Here is a 7,492-nt window from a genome sequence, read left to right on the forward strand (position 1 = left end):
ATCAAATTAAATAATTTATAAAAATTAAAATAATAAGTATGTTTACAAAATAATTGACTATATCTATTCGCAATAGTACTGTAAAACACATCGTACTTATAGTTTAGCATTTCTGATAACAATTAATTAATTTTTGAATTTTCTTATATTTTATATATAAAATGCGAATAAAAAAACATAAATGAGTAAAACTTAATAAAAAAAATATCTGCAACTTCAGAAAACACATATATATGAGAATCTATCAAAAAAAGTTAGTTAATAATAATTAAAATCAAGAAAAAAAAATAAAACTTTCGATGTAAGGTAATTTCTGTGGTAAAAAGTGAGGTAAGCGATCACGTGACGCCCGTCTCCCCATCGTCTGTAACCAAAACGCCCGAAGGTGAAATAAAAGCGGAACCACCAGTAGAAGTAAAAATAAACATCGATGCGTATCTAGGACTATATATTTGAACGAAAGCGAAGATGAAACACGACACTTTGTAATTTATGCTAATTACCTTCTAATATTAAACAATTAAAATCATCAACAAAATTATAACAAAATTAAAATTTTTTGACTGAATTCGACTACAAACATATAGTAGAACTGGATTAAAGTAAAAGTACCCGTTCTTCGACGCTAAATTTTTATTAAATAATTTTTTAAATTGGTGCCTAATTGACCGAGCGCGCGTAATTTAAATTTGATGGAGCACGCGCGTGCCGACGGGTTAACATTTATTAGGTACTTTGTTTATTTTCAAACTAGAATCTAGTAGTATTATTATGTAAAAAATGTTATATATTTTATACTTTCTTAAAGAATAACTTGTCAACAATTTTACATACATTTTTCTGCTTTGATTGATTACTGTTTAACCTATCATCCATTTTACATGTGTTTACTCACACGTAAAATATGAGTTTTCTGCTTAGGACTTATTTCAATACAGTAGAGCCTCGAAAACTCGGCACTCGATAACTCGGGTGCCGAGGATGCCAGGATGTGGCACTCCGGATAACTCGGCCACACCCTGGCAGGGCAAAAAATCCTTAGTTAATTAATTTTCATTATAGACAGCTTTATGCCTCATAAAGTATTTTTCTTGGGTTTGTCTTATCAGGTAAATTACTGTACACAGTGTATTCGTTAATTTTCATTTTCATGTAGTAAAGACTCTATGCCTTCATAAAGGTCGTACTTTTCCTTTGTTTAAGGATATTTGGGCAGTTTATTCTCTGTTGTATTCTCAAGTAAACAATACATACAAATACAGTACAGTATTTTCTGAGGAAACACTCATACTTAGTTTTTTTAATCCCATTCCCGATAACCCGGCATTTTTACAAACTCGGCCACCCTTCGGTCCACATTAGGCCGAGTTTTCGAGGCTCTACTGTATTTAGTAATTACTATTACAAGAATATGAATGGGTGTATACCAGGTTTATAGTATTCGGATGTGTGTACTGTATATACAGGACTAGTCAAAAAGAATTGAATGATCTTTACATGTGTAAAGCAGTTACTACGTGCTCAATATGAACTCCCTTGGTCACGTTGTAAATGCCAATGCTATATTTAAGTTCTTGCAAAAGGCGTTGAAGTGTATCTGCATCAATGGTTTACACTGCTGCTGCTATTCTCAAGAAAAGAAGGTGTGTAAATGGACGTCTTTCACAACCCTTCATAAAAAATGCCGCAAGGAGGTAGGTTTGAAGATGTAGGAGGTCTCATCAAAAGTTACTGATCGTCAGTAGCAGTACGGTGTTGAAATCATGTGTTTAGGTATTGGTCATTCAAAAAACTTTATGATGTCTTTCTGTCGATTAACCCCAGTATAAAATTCCTGTTATATTTAAAGTCTTTATAGAACGTAATCGAATCATTCAATTCTTCTGACTAGCCTTGTATGTATACATATATAATTGCGCATGTTTTAAAAATATACACATTGATGATAAGGAAAACAATGATTTTTCAATACTTTCAATATTATTTACTTTTTATTAGGATAGTTCTTAGTAGAGACTTTATTTATTGCCAGAAGTTCCTCTTTTAATCAGTGTATTCCAAATCTGTTAATGATAGTTTGATAAATATTAAAGAAGAAACATGATTTACAATCAATTTAACCGAAACTCAAGCAACCGTCAAAATATCGAAGAAATAATACTTTAAATAAAATTAAAATAAAATCAATTACTGGCAGAAATGTAAGTTTAAACTTGGCTCACACTCCCACTCCCTTCAATTCATCGTGTGTAAATATACCGGCCGGTTGGGATCTATTATTATTATTTAAATTTTGTGTTCCTACCCAACCCGAAGTTTGTCTTTATTTTGTCTTAATTTACTGTTAATTATCGTAATTCAATATTAATTGTGTGTTCCTGAACGATTCGTTCTCTCAAGCAATTGTATGCTTAAGGATACTCATGACAATTACAACGAGAAAAAAGGGCAATCAAGTACAAATATAATGTCTTAACACAAGGACAAATAATAATACTACCTCGCTACCATTACTTAAATACGTTTCTTCAGTCACTTATTTTTTACAAATTTCTTTCATTTTCTCGTGTTCTGAATTAAAAAGTAATAATAATAATAATAATAATAATAAATTATTTTAAGCAGATTTATATAAAAATTATTTAAATTATAAAATTATAAAAATATATTGACTACATTTATCATGAGGTTGGACAGGGTTTATCACTGAAGTGTCATTAGGCGAATCTTTATTGTGGACTGACAATAAAAATAATATTATATTATTAAATGTTTATTAATATATATATTAAATAAGCTTTAACTAACCTAACCTCACTGAGAAGATAAGGAAAACATACATCGTCAACTCCATTATTACATTGAATAAAGTAAAACGTAATACAATAACATCGGTTATTAAATAAATAAAATTTTATTTTTGTGAATTTTTTAAAAAATATTTTATCTGATTTTACTCGTTATTATCATTTATAATTTTTTTGTATATAAAACTCATTTTATACCCCGAAAATAAAGCTTTTTGCCATTTTATAATACGTTTTATAAGTTTTTAAAATAAAATATCATAACAGATGGCGACACCACAGTTTTAAAATTTTTTTTCCGGGAAACTTGCGCAACTCATTGTTGGATCGCTAAAGGAAAAGTATGATGTACAGTACAAGGGCGAGACCATTGCTAATTTGAAATGGAGAGAATATATTTTAAATTAAAAAAATGATTAAAAATATGGTTAAAAATTGCAGCCCGTCATTGTGACGATGTCACAATAAATAATTGCTGGTTACAATTATTTTTTATGGAGTTCAGAGTTGTTATTTTATTGATTAATTTTCATTTATAGCGGTATCTTAAAAATGCTTTTAAAAAACTGTATTAAAATATTGTTAATTAAATATTACGCATTCAAAATATTGTCATTTTATTTTGTAAATTTGAGAATTCTGTGTTATTTATAACACAGAATTATGAGGGAAATTGCGGCATATTGTCTTCATTTTTTATTTCTTATCAGTTAATTATTGTACAGGAGGCTTCAAAAAATGTTAACAATTCTATGGAGAAGGTGTAGTCACTGCGTCAGGGGTAGTTGGTCCTGGGTCCGTACTTTTTTGAGAATACCAAATTGAATCGTGAGAACTTACCACTACAAATTATGCTTAAGGAGTCTGGCATAGTAAAACAGAAGTGAATAACTAAATAAATACATAAAAAGTAAATATAAAATGAGTAAATTAATAGTAAGTCGCATGTGTACACTGTGCAAGTGTGTAAAGCCTTTCATTCCACGTATACATTGTGTGTATTATACTTTATATGCTACTAGATTATTTTTACTTTCGTCTCTCTTCTCTATTTCAGTACAACAAATAAATTAAAATAACTTTTTAATTCCATTTAAATGAAAATATAATAGTTACATTCGTAGCGAATTAATTAAATGTATTGCTAAATTTAAAATTTTTAAGATCTATTTATACTGAGATTTAACAAAATAGTGTATAAAAATATATAATTATCTGTTTATTTCGTGAAATTTTTCTTTTAATTCGTGATGATGGTTATTATTTTTCCGGCTCTGTTATATACACTGCTGGCCATCCAAAATGCAACATCAAGAAGGACCAGAGATATCACAGCCAAATTTATTTGGGAGATAACACGTTGTACAAAGATCAAATGATTGAAAATACAGTCTCTTGTGAAGTGAGGAAGATGATGGAATCAATATGGAGTGTTGCCGCCATTGCTGGCTATAACCGCTGCTACACGCCTCGGCATTGGCTGAAAGAGGCTTTGGATATGTTGTTGGGATATAGCATTCCATGCTGCTTCCACATATTGCCAAAGTTGATGTGGTGTAGCAGCGGATGGTGTATCCTGGGCCAGTCGTTCTGCAATCATTGACCAGACGTTTTCTATAGGCGAGAGATCGGGAGAACAAGGAGGCCAAGGCATCAATGCAATCTGATGGGTGAAGAAGAAGTCTTGAGCAATGCGTGCTACATGTGGTCGTGCATTATCCTGTTGGAATGTGGCCGTTGGCAAGCTCTGAAAGTATGGGAGAACAACAGGCTCCAACACCTCAGAGATATAGCGCTGGCTGGTCAGTGTACCAACAATGCGTACTAGGGGATGAGGGAGTGGAATCCAATACCACCCGAAACCATAATTACGGGTCTAGGACCAGTATGGCTATGCATAAGGCAGCAGTTCAGCAGTCTCTCACCACGGTGTCTCCAGACTCTAATCCGACCATCGTGGTGTTGCAGGCAGAAGTGGGATTCGTCAGTAAAAACAATGTTGTTCCATTCAGTTGTCCATGTCTGTCGTTCATCGCTCCATTGCCGGCGCAAACGCCTGTGGTTTTGACTCAACGGTAAATGCGGCAATGGACACCTTGCGGACATTCCTCTCTGCTACAAACGATGTCGAATGGTACGAACGACACCGATTGTTGCGCAACAGACCGAATTTGTTGTGATATGGTTCATGATGTGGCACAGCGATCCATCACTGCCATGCGCACGATATGCCTGTCATCACGTGCAGTGGTGCAACAAGGTGGGTGCAATCAGTCCTGTCGGTCCGTTGTTCCCTCCTGCATCCAGCGGTTACAGGTCCGCATCACAGTTGCTTGGTTACGTCCAACATGATCATCGATTTCTCTGAAGGATAATCCGCAATCGCTATAGTTGAATAGTTGAAGAATAGTTGAACTATTATATAATAAATAATAATATATATATAATAAATAGTTAAACTAGAAGAAGAATAGTTGCCAACTATTCTTCTTCGGTCAAACTCAGGAACGGGCTCAAAAGATGCTCGTTTTCTTCTTCGTGGCATACTGAAGCTGCTTACGCCAAAAAATGCACAAAAGAACAATTTCAGTACTTCAACATGGCCTTCTATTCTCCCTTTATATAGCGCTTGCAGGTGGTGCAACAGGAGCCCATGATGTGCGCTTGTGCTGAAATGCTAATCATTTGCATATCTCATCACCACAAATGCATGGTGCAAATTTTACTTGATTTGGATGCTTCCTCCAGGGTGTTGCATTTTGGATGGCCAGCAGTGTATAACAGAGGGAAAGTATGCCAAAAATGACCCCCCAAGATTTTTACAGTTTGAGACTCGGGGAACCTTGAAATGCCGAGAAATGCAAAAAATTCAGGGTTATTTCTGTATATATGGATGTTAGCGTGTGTTTGTGTGGGGGTGCATAATTTTGTTGGGTAGCTTAATAATTTCTACGTCTTTTGACGAAAATTTTTAAAATTTTGCAGGGAGATTTGTGTATTGTTTGTTGGTTAGGTCGCAATGCATCCCCAAATTCCCTTTGCGTGGGGCAAGTCCTATCTCGAGCACCATGAAAGATAATGTAATGGATAATAATATGTTACAGAGTCATAGAGATTTCAAACTCAGTACAAAATGATTATGTTCAATTAAAATATCCAAAGAGAAGAGATTTCTCTGCATGGTTTTAAGTGCTCAAAGCTATACACACGTTTTACCATTCGGTTTTGACACCGTCCAACCACTTTCCAGTGTTACGTGGAAGGATAGAAAGCAAATTAGTTGTAGTTTAAATGATGTGTTATACTTAGCTGTATGTAGATAGGTGTATATGTAACTTATATATGGATTAGTACAGTACGGCTACAGGAACTAATGTACCTTATAGTAGAGATGTTTGCATAGGATAGAGAGAAAGTAGTAAGCATTCATTCTTTGATTTGGTATGGCGTCAAAACCAAAGAATAGCCCACTACTGATTACATACGGGGCTCCAGTGCGGTTGCACTTGAACGTACTGTAGGTAATCGCAATTCAGTAGAATATAATGCAATTGTACTAGACTTATTGCCTACCAGAGGCGAAATATAGCGTGACAATGTTTCTATCTATACCCTGTATATCACAAAATATTCACTAACTTACAAAATCCTTACTATATAGGCCTACTGCTTTAATTTTCTTATTTAAAAAAATAATGGTAAGTATATTAGATTAAATATCTTAAAAATCAGATATTGATTCAAGTTTCAATATCAAGTAATTTTTAGAAGAGTCGTAACTTATTTCATGTCTTTCTGAGGTTGTTTATTACATTATTGTTACAGTTGTGTACTGTAACAATAACTTTATTAAGGTTTTTTCAGTTTTAAATGATATTCTTATGTTTCATACATAATTATTTTTCATTTTAATCATTGGGTTATTGCTATTTTAAGGCGAAAATATCTATATATGAAATAAAATCTGAAAGAAAATCTATGAATATGAATGAACATGTAAACACTGTTACAACATTTATATAGAGTCAAATCTCTAAACAACGGCCACTGATCAGAACATAAAAATAGCCGTAATTCGGAAGCAGCCGTTGTTTGGAGGTTATTTTGCACGTATTTTTCCTGTTTTTTTTAAAGAATGTTTATGGGAAAAAATGACCGCTGTTTAGAAGTGTCCGTTGTTAGGAGGTAGCCATTATTGGAGATTCGACTATTTACTTGCCTTAAATCACGAGATCAAAATTTCCGATTAAAGATGAACCATTATTTAAAATAACCAATAAAATGTACAAAATATATATTTAGCATATTATCCTTATTATCATAATTTATAATCATTTTAATCTGATTATAATAGAATAGTAATTAAATTAAGACTTACAGCTGATATAATACACAGAAGTAACAGGTACTTTAGCTTCCTGAATTCATAATACCGGTATTTAGCTTTTGTATCAGCCATCTTAATCTGGTACACAATTATCTTAATACTTAGGTACGGATGCATGAAGAGCAACACTGGAGGCACTCAGATATATGGAGCTTCCAAATAAAGCTAACTTTAATAAGAATTAAAAATAAAAAAATGAATTTTACTATTTAAAAATTATAATGATAAATATCGTGTCATGGAACTCGAGTGCGTGAAGAAATTAAGGTATTTTTACTTATTCGCAATAATAATTGTG

The sequence above is a fragment of the Centruroides sculpturatus genome, unplaced genomic scaffold (assembly GCF_000671375.1).
Source record: "Centruroides sculpturatus isolate CEXI.00-Female unplaced genomic scaffold, Cexi_2.0 scaffold168, whole genome shotgun sequence".
NCBI classification, from domain to species: Eukaryota; Metazoa; Arthropoda; class Arachnida; order Scorpiones; family Buthidae; genus Centruroides; species Centruroides sculpturatus.